The sequence below is a fragment of the Megascapheus bottae genome, chromosome 5 (genome assembly GCF_031878675.1).
Source record: "Megascapheus bottae isolate mThoBot1 chromosome 5, mThoBot2.hap1, whole genome shotgun sequence".
Lineage (NCBI taxonomy): Eukaryota > Metazoa > Chordata > Mammalia > Rodentia > Geomyidae > Megascapheus > Megascapheus bottae.
This window is the reverse complement of record NC_143513.1, coordinates 20,496,842-20,518,825: the sequence shown is the minus strand read 5'-3', so window position 1 is coordinate 20,518,825 and position 21,984 is coordinate 20,496,842.

The window sequence follows — 21,984 nt, the reverse complement described above, 5'->3', positions numbered from 1 at the left end:
TGGCATCTTTTAAGGCTAAAATGATTCTGCTAAAGGGACACTTGGGTTTTTTTTTGTTTTTTTTTTTTTTGTGGAGGGGCGCAGAGTGGGAAGGAGGGAGATAGACTGACAGAGACTCCATGTCTGTGTGTTTGCGTATAATTAAATGATAGTTTTTTTTTTTTTTTTTTTAAGATCAACATCCCTTTGGGCTAGGCAACTGAGCTTTCATGGGTTCTTACATGAAAGCCTTTGGTAAAAGAATAAAACCTTTATCCAGGAGCCACTTCTTCACAAGGAGAAAAGCACACTCCACTGTTGAATGAAATAATCGTGTATGTTAAGTGTATCACAGATTCTTATCACGTAAAAACTGGACTTAGAAGGAGTCATCGAATTTGAGAGATATTATTGCTGAGGAGCTGCATCATTCTCGAATAGGGAACAGTGGGGAAATTCGATTAGCTTACTTTAAGTGAATATTACTGGTATTTAAGAATAAGTTCTCCTCAGAGTTCAGCAGCCGGAGAATAAAACCAGGGAGCAAACTGCTTTTTCTCTCTAGTCCATGCCGCATGGTGTATCATTGGGCTCTGAATATTGTCTCTCAGGACTTTGTTTAATCAGTTTGTAGTTCTCTGTTATCTTCCCACAATCTATAAATTTGCCTGGGTTTGGAGAAGAAAACAGAACCCAGTCCCTCCCCCAGAAAACAAAACCAATTGTTACTCAAATCAAGTTTATTTTGTTAATCAGTTAGTTCTTTCCAGAATATTTGTGAAATCCCATTAAAACACACTAAAATACAAATGTTTAACACTTATAGTGGCATATATTTGTGTGTGTGTGTGTGTGTGTGTATATATATATATATATATATATATATATATATATATGGGTCTGTGTTGTGACAACATTATCACCAACTCAAGACAATGAACATATGCACAATGCCCAGCAAAATTTCCAGTGTAACTTTGAAATTCCCTCTTCTGCCTCTATTTATCTCCTTCCTCCACTGATCTACTTCCTGCCACTGCAGTCTTGTTTGACCTATCTGGAATTGTGCCAATTATAATTCCACAATGACTCCTCTTGATTTGCCTTCTTTCACTCAGCATTGTTATATTTATATCCAGCCTTGTCAAAGCATAGATTGACAACTCTTTCTCTTTTTTTTATTGTGGGGAGGATTGCTGTTACGATATGACATGATTCAAATTTTATAAATGTTTTAGGTGCTTACGCACTTGGGGCTGTTTCCAGATCAGACTATTACAAACACTCATTTATAAGTCATCATATATTAATTATTACAAATGAGGGAAACCAGACAGCCTCTGTTCTTTTGGGACTGGCTTAGTTTGCTTAATATGAATTTTTCCAAGTCTTTCCATTTCCTTACAAATAGGGAAATGTCATTCTTTCAGATGACAGCATAGCATTCCATTGTGTATATATACCACATTTTTTTGTTCTACTGAAGGGCATCTGTGTTGGTTCCTAGCAGAGGATCACAATATCTCAAAAGCTATGTGTATATGGCCATATAGGAAGAGGCTAAGTGAAATGAACTCCAGGATAGGGAGTTTTTCATATTCTATGTGAAGATATTTCTTTACTCTTTTTTTCTTTTTCTTTTTTCTTTCACTTATGGTTTATCCTCTGTTGTTGCTTTATTTTACTTTGGTACCTGGTGCATTGTACATACATTTATTTGCTTATTTGAATCAGGGAAGAGAAGGAGAAAAACAAGATAGACAAGGATGGACAAGGACAAAGGATGAACCAGTGTAACAGCAATATTCACAAGACAATATGTTGGAAATGAACTCTACAACCTGGGAGGGAGGGATGGAAAGTGGGAGAAAACATGGGAAGGGGTAACATAGGCTTAAGCCTTTGTTCTTCTAGGAAAATTTTTAGGAGATGAATGCATAAGTCATATATTGATTGAGCCACAGTGGCCCAGCTTTGTGAAAGGTTGCATTGTTATGTCTTTGAGTTTACTAATCATTGCTGCTAAAGGATGTGACCACCATTGAACTTATCCAATGATTTTGCACCTCTGACAAGCAATTTTCATCTTTAAAATTTCAGTGTGCTCTTATGTCCTCCATGTTTGAATACATACATGTGTTGTACTAGCTTTTGAATATGTTATTATTGTTTGTGTTTTGAGATAGATCTTGCTGGCCTCAAACTCACAATCTTCCTGGCTCCACTTTTTTTTGTCAGTCTTGGGGCTTGCACTGTTCTTGGGCTTTCTCAAGGCTAGAGCTCTACCACTTGAGCCACTGCACCGCTTCTGACTGTTATGTATGTGGTACTGAGGAATCGAACCCCGGTCTTCGTGCATGGTATGAAAGCACTCTGTCACTAGCTAACTCCCAGCCCCTTGGCTCCACTTTTAAGTGCTGAGATTACAGACATGCATCAGTATGCCCAGCTAAAGATATATCACTAATAATGACCATTATGTATAATCTGGACTGGGTAATTTTTCTTCACGGATAGCTTACATTATTCGTGTGTGTGTGCCTCATAACTTTTGATAGGATGTTAGACATTGTGAATTTGTCATTACTGTTTGATGGATGTTTTCATCCTTATAAAGTTCTTGTGCCTTTTCTTCCTGGGGAACAGTTAAAAGTTTGGCAGTAGTTCTGTCCATTTGGATTTTGTTTTGGTAGGTGAGTTAGGATCAGTTTTGTGAGGTGATTCCCAGACTGGCTTTAGTCTAGATGAGTTTCTCAGAAAAAATACCTATATGCAGGTGAACTATAATCAAATTTTAGAGGGGCCTGCTCTAATTTAGACTGTGGGCTAGAAAATTAGGACCTATTTACTACTTCATTAGTATCTGTTTTGAAAATGAAGGATTTTTTTTGGTTTGTTTTTCTTTCGGTACTGGTCCTGGGACTTGAACTTGGGGCCTGAGCACTATCCCTGAGCCTTTTACACTCAAGACTAACACTGTCCTACGTTAAGCCACAGCTCCACTTCTGGCCTTTTGATGGGTAATTTAAGAGTCTCACAAACTTTCTATCCTAGGCTGGCTTCCAACTATGATTCTCAGACCCCAACCATCTGAATAGCTAAGATGACAGGTGCGAGCCATCAGTGTCCAGCTCTATATGAAGTTTTATTAGAACATAGTCCGTTATGTATTATTTATGGCTACTTTCTTGCTGCAATGGCGGCAATAAGCCAAGCAGCATTATCTCTGTGGAAATGGTAAGGCAGTGGAGCTAGAAATAATATCACAGCCAATGGTGTTGGTACAGGTATGAGGACAACACGTGTTTATTTTGTGTTATATAAGATAGAAGATAGTATGTATTCATTGTGTCAGAAACACAAAACTTGAGATGACCAATAGCATGAGTTTTTAAATCATCTAAGACTTCCTTGTAGTAAGTTTATAGCACTCATATTTATTTTGCACCATAGTTTTAATATTAGGCAGTGAGTACCTGTACATAATTCAATGGCAAAAATATTTTATCTAAAGATGCAGCTTGAAAGATGTCCTTGTGATCCTTGCCAATATTTGTGTTATTTCCTGCCTCTCATACAGCTAATAGGCTTGAAGTTCATTTCTTGTGGATCCTTGTTGACTTTCTTTATGTGAATAAAAGCAAAAATGAACACATCTTCTTATATCTTTTCCTTTCTAAAAGAGCAAGAACACATCATCCACAGGTTATCATCTTTGCTATTTAATATTATATGTTGGACAAGTTTCCATTTAGGAGAATAAAAGTACTACTTTTTTCTCCATGTGTTCCAGTACTCAGGCTTCAAGTCTGGGCTGGGCACTAAGCCTTAGCTTCTTTGCTCAAGGCTGGCACTCTACCCTTGAGATACACCTTCACTTCTGGCTTTTTGGTAGTTCATTGGAGATGAGTCTCCTTGGCTTTCCTGCTTGGATTGGCTTCAAACTAGGATCCTCAGATCTCAGCTTCCTGAGTAGTTAGGATTATAGGCATAAGCCACTGGCACCTAGTATTTTCAGTATATATGTAATTTGTTACACATTTAGACATTTCTAATTTTCTCTATTAAATGATTACGTTGTGACTTAATGGGCACATTGGTTGTTTCTAGTCCAGTGCCATTAAATGATAGTGAAACTAATAGCTTTTTAAATATGTAATTTTTTATGTGGACAGGGTATATCTGTAGGAAAATTTCTCAGAACTAGGATTGTGAATTCAATTGTGATTTTTCAATGGAGTTTTACCACTCCCTTTGTTTCTATCCTTTGCTCTATGTCTGTGAACATGTCCTCCCTTCTTTTGCAAATCTTCTATTTCTTCTAGTGTTTCCCATAACAAATTTGAGTACTTTGAAGTGAACAATGACTGTTATTTCAGCCAACTACCTAGTAGCTACTCCTACTTCCCTGCTGACAGACCAATTTATTTCTGTTGTCAGAGTTTTCAGCCAAGCGGTTGGATTATAATAATTCTTTTACCTCTACACAGGTCTGCTTACTGTCAACTAAGTAACCTACTCTTACTAAAGCATTACACTAAGTCAGGAAAATTCAAAATTAGAGGCATCTGTTACATCAGTATTTTATTACCCTCTCCCTGCTTGCTCTTTAGTGAAGATATGGCAGCCATATTGGGGTGATGAGGAGTAATAGCAGAAATATACCGAACAGCTGGCAGAATGCAAAAATGAAAATGGTCTAAATAATTCACAAAACAGGAATAAGCCAGTCTCGGGACTTTTTGCTTTTAGATGGCTGGTTAAGTCGACAATGAAGTTCTGTATGTTTAAATCATTGTTAGTCAGATTTTCTGCTATGTGCAGCCCAAAGCACTCCTAATTTTCAAGCTATTTAAGTCTCTATTGACTTTTTCATTCTATTAGCTTTGTGATTATTTTATTGTTTAATTTCAGATATTATTATTATTATTATTATTATTTCTTTAATTCTCCCATCATGTATCTGGGTTCTCTTTTCTTCTCTTTCTTTCCTCCCTTTTCTATCTCTTTTCTGTCCTCCTTTTTCTTTTTTTTGTCTGTTATATTCATGGGTTGTGCCTTTTAGTTTGGAAGCTCTGGATTTTTTCCCTGTCCCTTTTGTTTGTCCATTCTTATTTATTTGTGGGCATTTTGTTAGAAGTGGAAGAAGGAAAATTTCCTGAATTTGTATGTTCTTTCCTGGCTATCTAAAACCAAATCCAAATTTATTGGCAACACTACATATCTCGCCATGTAATTTTAGCAGCATCTGAAAGTTCATGCAAAAAAGAACTAGGACAATTATGAAGACTACTTGAACCAAAATTACTCAAAAATTTATCTGAAATATCCTAATTACAGGAAATTTTTTTTTCAAATTTGAAAGTACTCTGATAATAGCTACAATTCTCTCCTCTGGGCAGACACAGACTGATGAGTCTGAAATCATTTTGTGATCTTTTGGTCAGTTACAGTGTGTTTTCCAATCTTATTATTATTTGCTTAAGTCCCATGATTCTAGCCACACCACTCAATACAACAGCAGAATGCTTATCTACCTGAGAATAGAACCTTAAGTAGAAATAACCACAGTCATTCTGCGTACTTGGAGGCTGACTTCTCTAGGGAAGATACTGGTTTCCTGTTGTATAGATGGGGGAAATTCGGTGTGGCTGTCCTGCAGCTTCCAGAGGCTTGGTCTCTATCATCTCCAACAAAATGGGGATTCAAGAAAATTCCATCTCTAGGGAGCTGATGCATCATTTCTGGTTTAGATACCATCTGGAGGTTGAAAAAGGTGTATGTTCCCTCAATGAAGGAGATTTTTCACCATCCCACCCCCATCACCCCAGAAGCTGGAAAGTGGGCACCAGTTTCCAAGTTTTATTTGACAGTAGGGTTTAGGTATTGAGTTAAGTCAGATCCAGTGGCTTAGGATTTCATTTTAGATATTACATTTAAACATGAATAAGATGACCATTTTCTCCATGCCTATTGTTGTACATAAAACGTTTCTGACAGCTATAAATTATGAAAAGAATAAGTCATGTATGGAGAGATCTGAACAATGTCCTCTTCCCAGCCCAAATGGAGACAGAAGCAGGAAATCCTGGAATAAGTGACTGGCAGAAGTTTCCAGATTCTATAGCCACTTAACTAATGCAAGACAGCTGTGATGATGATGGGTGGCTCCCTGGGGAAGTGTTGACATTATTTCTAGAACCTCAGCCTGAACTGAGGTTTTGGTTTTTTTATTAAAGAATTTATTAACATTGATTTTTACATCATATTTCAAATGACATATTTAACAAACAAGTATTCAAGATGGGAATCTCTATATACAATCACTGGCACTTAGATTTTAGAACATAATTAAAATTAGGCTGAGGGTTTGTATGTTATAGATATATGTTAATCTATGTAATAAAACATTATGTCTGTAGAGTCATAGATTTTTATGTTTATGTAGTTGTGTTTTTATTTCCAGTACCATATCCATGGCATTGGGTATGCAAATATTGAGTCCTCACTCTTGTACTGTTTGGATCTAATATCCACATATTAAGGATACCATATGCCTTTTGTTCCTTTGATCTTGACTTGTCTCACTCAACATGATTCGCTGTAGATTCATCCACTTCCCTGAAAATGCCATTATTTTATTTTGTCTGATGGCTATGTACAATTCCATTATATATATATATATATATAATTTTTTTTCCTGTATCCATTCACCTGCAGTAGGGCATGTTGATTGTTTCCATCGCCTGGCTATTGTGAATAGAACTGAGGATTTTATTTTTACCACTTACTCCCTCAGAGTCCAGTAAGTAAGCTGAAGAGATTCTGAGGGGTGGAGCTGAGCTCTGATGAAGTAGGGCCATGAGAGGTGTAGGGTGGGGTTTCTTCTCTTCTGGCCATTTCCAGTGGTCCATTTGAACTCTTGTGGTAAGAAATATGGGTGTGGCATTTGTAAGGAAATGGAAAGACTTAGAAAAAAATCATATTAAGTGAAGTAAGCCAGACTCAAAGGAACATAGGCTCAATGGTTTCCTTCATCTGTCATAATCAGTAGAAACTTTGGGTTCTCCTAGCAGAGATTCACAATAGAACAAAATCTAGATTCATAAGGCCATATAGTATGACGCTAAATGTAAGGACCTCCAGGATAAAGAAACAAAAGCCATATAATTAATGATTGTTGTCCTTAACGTACCATGTTATCTCTCATCTCTTTTACTGTCTCTTGGTTATCTCATATTGTTACAATATTTCACCTTATTACCTGATATATTTTATATATGCTTAATTGCTTATTTGAAATAGGAGAGGGAAGGGGGGAAACCAAGTTGTGTGGGGGGGGAGGGGGACTGGGGACCATGTACCTTCTATCTGGTGAATATGATGTAACCCTTCTATTAATTACAATAAAACTATGAGAAAAAAAATATGGGCATGGGCGATTGTGAGTGATCTGCCTTTGGAAAAGCAGTTGGTGTCTCAAAGCTGGAAAGAAAGACTTTATGAGAAGGCATATGCCTGCATGCATAATCCCCAGTTTTTTCTAATCAAGTGTTGTGTTGACACAGGAAAGGTAACTAGGCTAATGGAAAGGAAAAGTTCAAGACCATTTCCATATGTACACAGTGACATGATCATAGTGAGAGGAAGGATTGGATTTCTAAATAATTGACTCTGACTATAATGGACATCCAATCAGAAGGACAGATAACATAAAACTATTTCTTTGCTCTTACAATATTTCCTAGTTTTCCACATATGCCTTTTCCTAAATTAATGATGTTCTATATCTAATCTGAGAGGGGATTTTTTTTTTTTTGCCAGTCCTGGGCTTGGGCTCAGGGGTTGAGCATTGTCCTTGGACTTTCTCAAGGCTAGCACTCTACCACTTGAGCCACAGCACCACTTCCGGCTTTTTGCTATGTATGTGGTACCGAGAAATTGAACCCGGGTCTTCATGCATGCTAGACAAGCACTCTACCACTAGGCCAAACTCCCGGCCGAGGGTTTTTTTTTTTTAAAAATCACATATAGACTGTGAACTCTATAAAACACTTTTTGCCTCTATTGACATGATAATGTGATTTCAGATACCTGTCTCCCTGGGATAAATGTCACTTTTTCTTGATGTCATAATCACTTTTTTTTACCAATGGACTTAACTTACTGCTTTTATAAAATTTCTTTTATGTAGTTCATGCACAAGATTGGCATGTGATTTTCTTTCACATAGTGTCCTTGTCAGGTTTTGATATCAAAACTTCCCTGTCATGATACTATCTGCTAGAAAGTGTTCTTTTTCTTGGAGTTGAAAAGACATTGGATATTAGGAAGACTATATTGGCGAAGTCATTGGGTAGGAGGACGTTTTTTGGAGGAATTTTGTTTTAATTGACTTTTTTTTTAAATTGGTAATGTGAACGCGATGAATAGAGGAGTTGTACTTATGTAAGTCAGGTAATGAGTACATTTCTTTTTGAACAGTGTTAACTCTTCCTTTGCTTATACTTCGTGTGGTGCCATTCATAGTGTGATGGATGGGTTTTCAAGTAGGCAGAGGGCTATTTACACCAAAATGTCAGAAGTAGAAATGTTGCCCAAGTAGTAGAGTGGCAGTCTGGAGTGAAAAAGCTAAGGTACAGAACCCAAGTCCTGAGTTCAAATGCTAATACTGGCACAAAAAAGAAAGAGAAAGGAAAGGAAAGGAAAGGAAAGGAAAGGAAAGGAAAGGAAAGGAAAGGAAAGGAGGGAAAGAAGGAAGGAAGGAAGAAAGGAAGGAAGGAAGGAAGAAAGGAAGGAAGGAAGGAAGGAAGGAAGGAAGGAAGGAGAGAAAAGAGAGGGAAAAAAGGGAAAGAAACTGACTTAAGTTCTTTGCTAGACATTTTGTAAAAGTGAAAGAGGCCCAAACTTGACTTGAGGAAAAATTATAGAGCAGCATAAAATTAATAACATCTTGGAGAGAGTATTTTTGGTATGTTCATAGAGAAATAAACATTGAATCCTGAAAGTATCCATTAGAAGAAATGAAAGCTATAGTAGTGTTTCCAAATTAACTTAGAAATAAAGAACTTGTAACTAAGATTAAACATTATCCAGAAGGAATTGAAGTGCAAATATCTCATAACAAAATCTGTTATAAAATTGAAATCAAAGAAAAATTTAGAACTGAATTTTTAAAGAAAAAGATAATTTAATCTACCAATCATGAAATATTATATAAATGTAAATAAAACAAGTCAATAGAATTGAAAACAGAATAGTACAAAGAAAAATAAAACCAAAAATTAATTCTTTGGGAAAACCAATAAAATAATCTATCCAGTGTAACTGAATCTAAAATAAAAATAATAAATGAGAAGGGAGAAACTATATTGAAGCATGGATCCTGAAGAGATTGTGCATATTAAAAGATAATTGAATGTGTAAGTTTACAGTAACAAATTTTAAAATCTAGGGAAATGGACTTTTTTCTCCTCCTGTAATCTAATCAAATCTACTAAAATTGAGCTGAGCATGAGGGTGCACACCTGTAACCTCAGCTCTTGAGAGGCTCAAGAGGTGATGGAATGCAGATTTCAAAGCCAGCCTGTGCTACATATAAGGCCCTTTTTCAAAGGACAAAGAAAAGGGAAGATACGGAAAGAAATAACAAGAAACACGATAAAAAAGGAAGATGTATTATTGACTACAAAGTAATAGAAACCAATAAAAGTGTAAGCAATAATTAATGATCCTTTATTTTAAAAAGAAACTAGATGCAGATGGTTTAACAACTGGATTCCACCTAATCTTTAAAGGTCTGATCATTCTAGATCACAAGGAAGCTAGCACAATCTCATTAAAGTCTTATACTAAAACCATATAAACTTACCTTGTTATTTACCTTGTTATCTGATGTATTGTATATATGTTTATTTGTTTATTTGAAATAGGATAGGGAAGGGGGAAAACAAGATGAGAGAAGAAGGTGGAGGGAGGAAAATGGGGACAAAATCATGAGAAAGGGTAGCAATGTTTGTGAAGTAATGCACCTTCTATCTGGCTAATATAATGTAACCCTTCTATAATTACAATAAAAATATACTAAAGGAAAACAAAACCTTATAAAGACAAAACAGAAACAGAAAATCCTTGAGCTATTTCACTTAGGAGAAAGAGATGCAAGATATTCAAATTATACCAAAAAAAATCTTAAAATGTAGAGTTGTACCATGTAAGCACAGAACTATATGAAGAAATCAAAATAAGCTAGACACTGGTGGTTCATATGTGAAATCCTAGCTATTCAGAAGGCTGAGGATCACAGTTCAAACCATCCCAGAAAGGAAAGTCCACATAATTCATACCTCTAATTAACCAGCAAAAGAGGTAGAGGTAGAACTGTGGCTCATGTGTAGAGCACTTGCCTTGAGCAAAAAGCATAGTGCATCGTGCATAGACCCGAATTCAAGCCCTAGGATGGGAATACACACACACACACACACACACACACACCACAATTAATATAGATGACTTATTAATTAGAAAATCAAGTGACAAAATATTACATGAGTAATGGACTCTAATATTCTTAAATAAGAATCAAAAGATATTTATTTATATTATTAAAATAACTAATATAAGCTAAATATAAATTAATAATTTTAAATATAGTTATAAATAAAATCTTAATAAAATGAAATAAAATATTAAATATATAGTATAACTATATTAGAAGTAAGCATGACCTGATTCCACACTGTGGCAGGCATCCCCCACGAAGCATGTCTGTCATGTCTGTCCATCTGCTCTTAGGGGCTCACTTGCCCAGCCCAGGTGTCATTGACCTGAGCTCACTTTCTAGACTGGAATGTCCCCCATGGTCTCTGGGCTGAGATGTGTCATTATCAATATCTGCTTCTGCATTTCCCCCTTGTTGCTTTAGCGCTCACTGATAAGCTTTTCCAGATCCTATTTTTCCATCATTGGACATCTAGTTTTGCCATTTGTTCCACATTAGCTTGCTGTCTTTTGTCTCTCTGACAAGCTATTCCTCAGTCACTGGGACTACTGAATTAGATCGTTATAGACTTCTACTGGGAAGGCAAGGTAGATTCTTTATTCTTTCAGCTGAATAACCAATTTTCACCTTCACTGGTGACTCATATGACTTCTTTTTTCTTTCTCTTTTTTTTCCATTTTTTCTCTCTTCTAGAGTATTAGCTATCTGACACTCCCATTGAAGGCTCTGATCCCAACTCATCTCACACTTACTTCCGGCCAAGTGGTGATACTCTCTTGTTGGACAGAGGAGACACCATGCAGCCCAGGAAATCTCAATTGCCTCCTTCTCTTTATTAGTACGAGTGACTTCAGCTTCCTTACAAATTATAGCTTTATCCTTATTCTCATTTGCTCTCTCTGTAGAAAAGATTTATTGAAATAATTATAGAACTGTCTCTGCTTTCTGATGATATTTAATCTAAAATAAAATTCTCCTTCTCCCAAACTATCCAATCCAAGTCCAAATGTAGGTTCCTTCTTACATCCTCTTATCCCAATACCATCCATCTCTTCTCCTTCCCACATCCTGGCCCTATCAGTCCTGTTTCTACACAGTGTGCCCTCTTTCTTGCTGCAGTGAATGAGGAAAAGAAATATAACTTTCTCAATGGCAAGTGTTCCTGTTAGTCTTTGCTAAAAAGAATTGAAGGTTATTTGAAGATTTTATGCCATTATATCATGTATATACATATATATATGGTATAAGATGTTAGATTTAGGTGTATGCATATTTTCAGTACCTACATATGGTGTGCCATAGTTGTATGTCTTCCAGTTAATTACAGTTCATTTGCTCGATGCTTAATTTTTCCCAATTTTGCCAGTGGAAGATCCTTCACACTAACTTAAGTGACTCTTCAACATAGCATCATTATCCTCTGAAAGCACTCTTGGTGCTGCACAGCAAGATGTCCCAGGTATATTCAACATATCCCCTGTTCCAAACCTGGACAATGAGTTCCTGTAACTGGGAGTTCTCCACCAAAGGCTCAACTCTGAGGATTCCACCATGTCAGGTTTGATCCCTCCCCCCAAAATACCAACAAAAGACAAATAATGATGAAGAACAGAGAAGGGAGATGCACACCATGGAACAGTACGTCAGTACGTCAGCCCATCTTCAGGACATGCACACCATGAGCTTCAGGCTTATGAAGCAGTTTTGATCACAGATGTAGTCTAGTTGGTCATCTCAGGGTGGTCAGGTGTCATGTTGTCACCCTAAGAAAGGCACTGTGGCCTGCGGGCTAGCTCTAACACTTGTCACATGTTATTGATCAGTCTCGTCCTTCCTGAATTCCTACCTGTCTACAAGGTGGTTACAGAGAAAATAATTCTTAGCAAATATAGAAAATAAAGACAGAGATGCTAAACTTTTCTCCTACTTTTAGTTCCCCCTTGTAATATACGCAGGTTCAAGTAAAGAGTCTGTAGTTTTCAGCAAGAGCAGTTTCCAAGTATCTGTCATATTCAGATGTTGCACGTCAATTTTTTTTTTTGCGAACCCACTTAGTGGAGGTCAATCTCCACAATGTTTGGGGAAATTAATGTTGGGATGTTTACCAATATTGAAAGGAAACATATCTATTGTCTCACCAATTCCATTCTTAAGTATCTAACATAGAAGAAACAAAAGCAGAAAAATATAACATATACCTATGAAATGTTTGTTTCAATATTGATTATATTGGCAAGAAAGTAAAGGCAGAGTACTCACCACGAGGAATAGTAAATAAGTTGGGCTATATCCAGAGGATAGAACATTATGCACCTCTTTTATAAACATGAATTATAACTGGTTAGGAAGCAGTCATAAAGTTCCGATAAAAGGAATGTGCTACAGTGTGAAATGTATAGCCTGCTATTATATGGAAGTTAGTCCACTTTATATACCAGTGAACTCAAAGGTGCAGGAATGATTATTCTAGGCACGCTGATTTCTGACTTGTTTTAACAAGTAGACCATTGTGTGTGTGTGTGTGTGTGTGTGTGTGTGTGTGTGTGTGTGTGTTATGCAGATTCCTCTTTATTTAAAAAATGAAACAGAAGTAAAAGCCAAGAAGCATGAATCCAACTAACAACTGAACTTTGATTTAACAGTTCTTTTTTCTATATAGGCAATCTATATAACAGAAGATAAACATTGTAGGGAATAGTGCTGGAGTTACAGGCATGTATTACCATGTCCAACCACGTGATAGCCTCTTTACCCAGACTTTTCTGGGGAGTCTGACTTCAGGTAGTCAGACACACTGAGTCTATAGGCTAAAATTAAGATCCACAGTGGTAAGCCAGAGACCTCATACCCACCGTTACAACGAGAAAAGCACTCAACTCCTCAGTTGATGGGGACAGAATGTTCACCTGCAGTCTCACAAACTGCCCTGTAACTCAGTTTGTACTTGGCCCTTTATTACAAAAAGTACAGACATATAGAAATGTTATGGAATAGGGGACAAAACCACTCTGGGAAACGGTACCTGAAGTCATTATATTTTGGTGATTTAAAAATAAATGAAGAGCTTTACAAAGATATGGGCACTAAAGCCAAATGGAAAAGAAAGCTGAAATGAGAAAAAGGTTCATCCTTTACCCATAGCAGAAGGACTTTCTGCCCAAAGTAATTTCCGTTTTCCGGGTGAGTGGGTTTGTATTATGGCTACACTAATGCGATAGTTCTATGTATGAGTAATTTTTCAGTTCCACTCAGCAATTCTAACTCCACTGATAAAGCCTTCCTGTGGGTGAAATAGTTTGTTTACTTTTATCAAAAATACATTTCCATATGAGACTAATTTGTGACAAACAGAAAAAGAAACCATTACTACTAAAGATGCCATAAACAAAACCCTGGTTATACTCAGGAACCTGAGAGCTTTCAGGAATCACATATTATGTGGATTTAAGTAGAATTTGCTGTTGGCACAATAGTCCTAAACCATTTTTGTTTGTTGTTTTAGAAGGCATGAGGCATTATCCAGAAAGTACACTTTGCCCGAAGCCTGATGTTATACAAACAGGAAAGCTAATATTTCTCCTTTTTCTCTGAATTCATTTATCTTTCTGGGATTGCAACAAGGCTGCAAGAGGCAGCCAATCTCTTGATGTGGTTTTGAACCTGGTGTTTGGGGGACCCATTTGTCACTAACTCTAGCTTAATGATTCTGAATAATTTAGTTCAGTAGGGAGGTGAAATATCTCCAAAGTTTTAAGTTTCAGCTAAGATTGCAAGTATTGAAACCTCTAGTGATAAATATGGGGTCTTGCCTAACTTAAATTATATTTTAGCTTGAAGGATATCCTAGCCAGATAAGTATTATAGTATAACCAATACAAAATACACACACACACACACACACACACACACACACACTCTAAATAAATAAATAAATAAATAAATAAATAAATAAATAAATAAATAATGTTAAAATAGCCAGGCACCAGTGTCTCATGCTTGTAAATCTTAGCTACTCTAGAGGCTGAGATTTGAGCATTCTGGTTTGAAGCCAGCCTAGGCAGGAAAGTCCTTGAGATTTGTATGTCCAAGAAAGCACCCAAAAAGCCGGAAGTGGAGCTATGGCTCAAGTGGTAGAGTATAGTGAATTAAGAATAACTCCTTAAGAAGACCAGGATGGGGCAAAAGTGAGTGGGGGTGAGTGCAGGCCGATACTGTGGTCATTTAAACTCAGGATAACAAAGGTAGAACTCTGTTATCTTAGATGTTTAAGATGCACATTTCTTCCAACTAGACAGAGAGACTCAATTTCAAATTAAATGTTGACTAATTGCTTTTCGCACTCTATTTCTTTCAAGTCCCTGGAGTCACTAGTTCTTTGCTTTTACCAAACTTTATTTGAATCATAAAGCTTTCTGTTTTATTCTACATAATTTCTCCATCTCTCAGGATGTTCCTTGCCTTAGACTTGGGGGATGTAAAATTCCTTCATGGGTAGCGAACAGGGTGTTAGAAGTAATGGAATTCCTACTGGGCAGAAAATATGAAATTACTCATCCCAACCAGAAATACATTAATTCAGCTCCCTCAAGATCACCTAAGGACTACTTTGGTTAGATCCCAGTAAGATGTGGTTTATAGACCTTTAGCAGTCAAAAGAATATATCATCACTTCAGTGGGAGGACTGTAAAAATTTGATCCATTTGTATGAAGCCTCTCTGGCTCATCAAAAGACAGCACCAACCTGGAGAGGGCAGGCCCTGGCCTTGCCTGAGCACTGAAGCCTCCTGCTTTCCATGCCAAGATTTTATATGGTTGGCCCAGACTCTAGGCCGACATTCAAGGCCTTTTATAATCATACTTGGTGATTCTAATAGGTTGCCAGGGTTGGAAGCCACTGTTGTGCAAGGTTTTTATTCCCCCCACCATAATATTCAAGAAATATTCTAGTCTCCTTATTTATGTGATTTGTGATTCTTTCTGTATTTAATATTTTCTAGTTGGCAATCCTAACTACTCAGGAGGCTGAGATTTGAGGTTTGTGGTTCAAACCTAGACAGGGCAAGAAATTCTGTAAGACTCTTATCTTCAATTAACCATCAAAATGAGCAAACAAAAGAGAAAGAGCCAGAAGTGGAGTTATGGCTAAAGTAATAAAGCATTAGCTTTGAACACAAAAGCTTAGGAACAGCACCGAGGCCCTGAATTCATGCCCTAGGCCTGGTACACACACACACACACACACACACACACACACACACACACTTCTCCTTTTAGTTGTTAAATCAATAAAAACCTATCAACCTCTCAGAATTGCTAAAACTTCAGAATCTAATGAGCAAAAATCTATTACTGAAGTTTCACTTTAGCAAATAATGAGTTTGAAGTACCTCATTTCCCCCTGTCATGTGATATTGCAGCATCACTTGTCATGGCATATGTTTCCATCATTGTGATACACTTTGTGATCATGGTAGCAGCTGATTAAGTTGGTCCTGAGGCAAGAGAAACCAGGGATGTGGGATATGAGAGGCAAAAACCAGGAATTTGGAAATAAATATTGCATTGGAAATGAGCAAATGCCACTTTCATTCACCTGATTGAACAATAGAAGCATGACCTCCTCTCTTCCCATTTTCCTTTGCTCCAGAACTATGGTATGGTGCTCCTGGGATCAAGCACACACTTAGAGGGAACTGCCTGGCCTACCCACTCCTGACACTGCCTGGAGGGTCATCATTAGAAGTCACAAAAAGGTTTAAAGGATATGACTTAAGTGATAGAATACCTGCCTAGCAAGCCCAACGCAGGCTTGAGTTCAATCCCAAGTAGTGCAAAAAAAATATACAAAAAAGTCTTTAAAAAGCTGGTTACAATGATACACCTGTCGTCCAAGTGACAGGGAAAGTGGGGACTGCTTTACAGGCCCCCATGTCAACTAGTAATTTGGTATGGCATGGTATGCCAGTCATTCCAGTTTAATGACAAGCATAAATTGGAGATTTGTGGTCCAAGCCGGCCTGTTCAAAAAGGAAGATCTTTTCTCAAATACAGCCAGTACAAAAAAAGGGCTGGAGGCATGGATCAGGTTGTAGAGGGCCTTCCTAGAAAGCAACAATCCCTGTCTTGCCTAACACCACCACTGAAAACAGTCCCCAAGAGGAATCTATGTTGCTAGGACCACCAGTAATTGTTTCAGACCTCTTGTCTCCAGCAGAGACACTGATAGCAGAACATTATGATGGCAGGGATGGCTGAGAAACCCCAGGAGATTAGAACTAAGGGGAGTTTTGATCTGAAGGTAATTTTATCAGGATCCCCTATCTCATCTGCTTTAGCATTTATACCTGTAAACCAACCCATTCACATTTTTCCCTGTAAGTCCCTGCCTCACCCTGAGAGCTACATCTTCCTTTTTGCCCTTAATCTCTTGCCCCTGGTCTCTGTCTGAAATGCTAATTCTAGGATCTAAGACCAGAGACTAAGGGCTGAGTTTAGAAATCGTCCTATCTTCTTTTTCTTCTTCTCAGCGAGATCTTCTCAGCACTGTCACCCACCGTCAATGACAGTCCCGCAATCATTCTAATTTTAATAGCTCAATTTATATAGTGCTTTCCAGAGACCAAATTGTGTAACTTCTAAAACTCTATTTTAAATAGAAAAGCATCCAGTTTAAACTAGCTAGATTAGAACAAAGATTAGATATTCTAGCAGGCTCTAAAATCATGACCATGTCTTCTTTTTCTTTATTTCATTTCAATTATTCTTGTGCCAGTCTTGGAGCTTGAACTCAGGCCTGGAAACTGTCCCTGAGATTGTTTTTGTTTTTGTTTTTCCTCAAGGCTAGCACTCTACCACTTGAGCCACAATTCCATGTCTGTTCCTTTAAAAAAAATGTTTTGTTTTGGGTGATTAATTGGAGATAAGAGTATAACAGACTTTACCAGGCTGGCTTCAAACCAGTCTCCATCTGTCAGCTCCCTAGGTAGCTACGATTACACTTGTGGGCCACTGCCTGCATGGCCATGTCTTCTGAGGCAGACATTATAGGAGATGATTTTTTCCCCCTATGGTTTGGTTCAGCAATCACCTCCACACTTCCCCTTGGAAACTTCTATTGGCTTAGAAATGACCATTTTTCCACTCTAGGATATTCTCAAAGAATGAGTTGTTTTTTATAGAGGATCCATCACTGCAGCATTTGAGCAAGGAAACCTGGAACCCTGCTTTCTGCCAGCTGCCATTTTGTGACATGGGGGTAAAAGCTGAGCTTTGAAGCCAATTCAAAGAACAACAGAAGGTTTCTGAACAGACATCCATGGGTGCTGTGTTGTTCATGGGCAAATAAGCAGCTGCCTAAATAAATGATTTCAAAGCTACTAGAAGGAGTTCCCCAAACAGTTTCACCTGCTCCTCGATGCCTGAAATTTCCTTAAAGGAGAAGGACACCTGAGTTCAGTATGAAGACTTAGAATGCAAACATCGGGAAATGGGTAATTTACAGAGTCACATCTAGTGGTTGACAGAGTATTTCCAAGTAACAGGTTGACAGGGGAAGAGAAAGTGTGTGTGTGTGTGTGTGTGTGTGTGTGTGTGTGTGTGTGTGTGTGAGAGAGAGAGAGAGAGAGAGAGAGAGAGAGAGAGAGAGAGAGAGCGAGAGAGAGAGAGAGATTCCTTCTCTGCAAAGCATTTGAACTGAGTTAATTCCCATCATTCACTGGAAAATATTCAGGGGGCCTATGAGATTTATCAAGGATTTAAACATTTATCTACTTATTTACTTTACATTGTACATTTCTGTAATGTTTAGCAGGTGTACAATTTCATGTAATTAGTACTACAATAAACTACCTCTTGCTATATTCCTTGTGGTCATCCAATATATAACCTCTGACAATCTATTTCAGTTTGTCTTTTTATTAAATCTGAATATTCATTGAATATAGTATACATATGAAAACTTTCAAGGCAAACTTTCACTAAATGTAACATATTTGAGATTCATTCACATTACTGAATTATTCCTTTTTATGGCTGAGTGAATAAACACTATCTGTGTTTATTCATTAATTGATTGTCTTTGTCTTGCTCCTACTTTAGCAGAAAGTATGCACATTTTCATCCTGGAGTAGGATGTTAGCTAGATACCTTTTATCAGTCTGAGGAAGTCTCTTTGATTCTTATCTTGAAAGCTTTCACTACGAATACGTGTTGAAAATTATAAAATCTTGTAAAGTTAAATGAATCACTTAATAAGATTGTGTGCTTTTTATCCTTTTTAACCTGTCAATTTGATAACTGATTAAAAAAATAATACTGGAAAAATCTTGCATTCTTAAGAAAAAAACTGCAATTTTTAACATAGTGTAGAATTTGAGATTATTGATGATTATACTGAAATATCTTGTTGTGAGTGTTTGGGTCTATGTCCATGAAGTGTGTGGATCTAATTGATCAAATTGTTTTTGCATGCTTCTTGTATCAACATAATGCTGGCTTCATAAAAAGACATAAAATGTCTTCTCCTTATGTTCTATGAAGAGAGTGGGTTATTTACTTCATCATGGATGAGTTTATCAGTTTGTGATTCTTGAAAGATTATTCAATTAATTCTGTGGGTTTGGATTTATATATGTAAAGTCATTACTTATCTGTCCTCTTATTCTTTAAATGTCTATAGAGTTTGTACAAATTTTCTATTTTAATTTATGATAGTAGTGATTTGTTTCTACTTTTCTCCCTTCTTTCATTCCTTCCTTCCTTCCAATTCTTTCTTCTTTCTGTCTTTTTCATCATTTTTGCATAGGGCTTATTTTATTACTTAAAAAATAAAACAAGATTTTCCTTATTTTTTTCTTTCAATTTCACTGATTCTGCTTTTTATTATTTTCTTTCTTATTTATTTCTAGTCTGCTCTTACTGTCCTAAAGAGATAATGTAGATTAATGACTTGAACGTTTTTCCTCTTTAGATCAGCATTTAATGGTGAATCTTCCCTGAGTTCTTGCTGTGCAGCAATCACAATTCACCCTTCATTGCCTTCTTTCCAAGCTCCAGAGTTCAGAAAGCCACATTCACTGACAGAAACAGGCACACTGTGCTTCCTCCAGCTAACTCATTTCTGGTGTCTGTCTCTCTTTTGTTTTGTTGTTGTTGTTGTTGTTTTTCTTTTGTTGGTTGTGGAGCTTGAACTCAGGGCCTAGACTCTATTCCTGAGTTCTTTTGAGCAAGACTGGCACTCTACCACTTTGTGCTACAGTTCAGTATGCATACTTCCATGATCCGATTTTCTTGTGGTTAATTGGGTATATGAGTCTCATAGACTTTCCTGCCTAGGCCGGTTTTGAACCACAATCCTCAGATCTAAGCCTCCCAAGTAGCCAGGATTAGAGGTATAATAAGCATGGCCTGGCTGATTGTTTCAAAAACATATTTTTGGAGAATCTCTTGCCAAAGAAAATGCCTCTATTTCATATTATCAAATTCATGTTTTCTTCTTGTAAACAACATGATAACAATGTGACACATTTCTCATTATTCACTGAAAGTGTGTATTCAAAGCTAATGCCTACCTGACCAAGCACCTGTGGTTGTAATCCTAGCTATTCAGGAGGTTAAGTTCTAAGGATTGAAGTTCAAAACCAGCTCTGGTAGGTAAGTCTGTGAGACTCTCATCTCCAGTTAACCACCACCAAAAACAAAAACAAAAAAAACAAGTGTAGAGCTGTGGTTCAAGTGCAAGCGTGCTAGCCTTAATCAAAAACATCTCAAGGACAGTGCCCAGGCCCTGAGTTCAAGCCCAAAGGACAGGCACCAAAACAAACAAACAAAAAGCTAATGTCTATTGAACTAATGTCTATTAAACTCTCCCCCACCCTGTGCTGCAACTACACAATTAATGCTTAACTTTAACAACTCATTATTAATCATCCCTCCAAACTCTTCTGTGAAAGAAGGTATTGTTTATCCTTCTTTCCAAAAGAAAGTCAAGTCTCTCACAAGAAACCTCTTTAAGTCAGGGTGTCCAAAATCTCAGTACAGCCCCCAATTCAAATGGCACAAAAGGAAAAATGGATCTTCTGTAGATATTCCTATATCCCTTTCATTAATCCTTAATCTGTTTGGCAAGCTCCAGAAATTGCCACAAGCTTCAAATGAATCAAATAGCCAATCTTATTGCACCCATTTGTTTCCCAGTGTTTCCAGGAGAAAAGAGTAAAGGATGTGTCAGGATTACACTTCTAAACCCAGAGGGTCATAGATCATTCTTCCTTGCTCTCCCTTGCCAGCAGCATAACAGTACTTTCCATTTACTATTTAATATCCACTCTTGTTATGAAGGACACATTCTTGCCACTTATCTATTTTGGGAATTATGGTTAAGCTTCTCTTTACTGATACTGAAATCAATATAAGCAATAAGAAATTTGTACAATTACTCACATGCATATGGAAGGCTTCCATCTGCACATCAGGCCCTTAAATCTAATATTCTGTCTCAGCGGTACGGTCTGAGTCATTTTGGCCCTCAGTTGTCCTTTGTCCCCTTCATTATGTTGTGAAGGGGACAATAAGGAAACTCCTTGAGAACACAGGAACCAAGAGATATTTCTTTACTACTACAACTCTGTTACTTGATTTTTATCTTGGTCTTTCTAAACCTATGAATAAGAAAATTAAAGGAAGTTTATTATAACTGAGAGGGTCCTATCTGCCCTGCAGGAACTTCTAGAGGAGCAAATGTTCAAAGGTTTTGACTCTAGTAACAAAGAAATGAAAGGGTTTTTTTTGTTAATTAATGGTTAAAAGTTTCATAACCTTATTTGAATTTTGTGGGTGATTTGCTGTGTGCTGAAATCCCACAGCAACTCCACTCTAATCATCAATCCAATTTTGGGCAATAGATGAGCAGAAGTGACAGTAAATAGAGAATTTGGTTAAGTGAATGTCAGCTAATGAAGACTGCACAGGACGGGGGGAGGCACTGAAAAGAACTTTAATATTGACCAAGAATGACAATCTTTCCTCTGAGACACACTGTCCTTATTGGCTAGTCCAAAACATCTCCATTGTGCCTGTAGTTGACTCTCGGAAGCGTCTTGGACACTCTGGGCCACAGAACAGAGACATCAGGATGCTTAGTAAAACTGCTGTGAGCGTGATCCTGGGAGCTGCCGGCATCAGAATATCTGCCTCCTGAGGAGAGAGTCAACTTGCCTTTCTCAAAGAAGCTCTGATTTCCCAGTGATTGGTTCGTGCTTGCCCTGCTAATTACTCAGACAGCATTGTGTTACATTTTCCCCCCTACCAACCATGACTTGTTGAGAATCAAGATAACTGGGATTGTATTTATATCCTAAATGATCGAAATAGAAAAGACTATGAAAAGGCAATCACTGGTATTCACGCCTGCCAGGAACCTCATGAGGAGTCATCATCCCGCGTCCTCATCCTCCTGGACAGACCCTGCTCAGATGTCCTTCAGAATTCCCTGGTCCTGTGATTA